This window comes from Nanorana parkeri, unplaced genomic scaffold, assembly GCF_000935625.1.
Source record: "Nanorana parkeri isolate BGI_ZX_2015 unplaced genomic scaffold, ASM93562v1 scaffold3477, whole genome shotgun sequence".
In the NCBI taxonomy this organism is placed as follows: Eukaryota; Metazoa; Chordata; class Amphibia; order Anura; family Dicroglossidae; genus Nanorana; species Nanorana parkeri.
The window spans coordinates 36,757-37,134 of record NW_017309745.1 but is presented as its reverse complement, the minus strand read 5'-3'; positions in this window follow the sequence as shown (position 1 = coordinate 37,134).

Genomic DNA, 378 nt, shown 5'->3' with positions numbered 1-378 from the left:
GTACTCGGCCAAATACTCGGTATCGGCACCGATACTGGTATCGGTCTCGGTGCGTCCCTAGATTGTATAACTTTGTACAAGTGGGATCATCTCCTCACTCCGGGCCCCCCATCGTGGCCCCGCCAGTGATCACATGATCACTCATCCACCTTCTCTGTGTGTGCAGGACAGACCGCTGATAACACTTAGAGTTGTATCAATGGAACATCTTATAAATGACCTGTAACACCGAGTGACAACAGGGGCAATGTTAGTGCGCACATCTCACTGCCGTTGTCACAGGGCGAGCCGGGACTTATGTTAATGATATGTTTGGTGCAGAGTGATTGGGGGGGGGGGGGCCCGTGTTTACTCTGAAGACCTTTGATAAAGATTGCC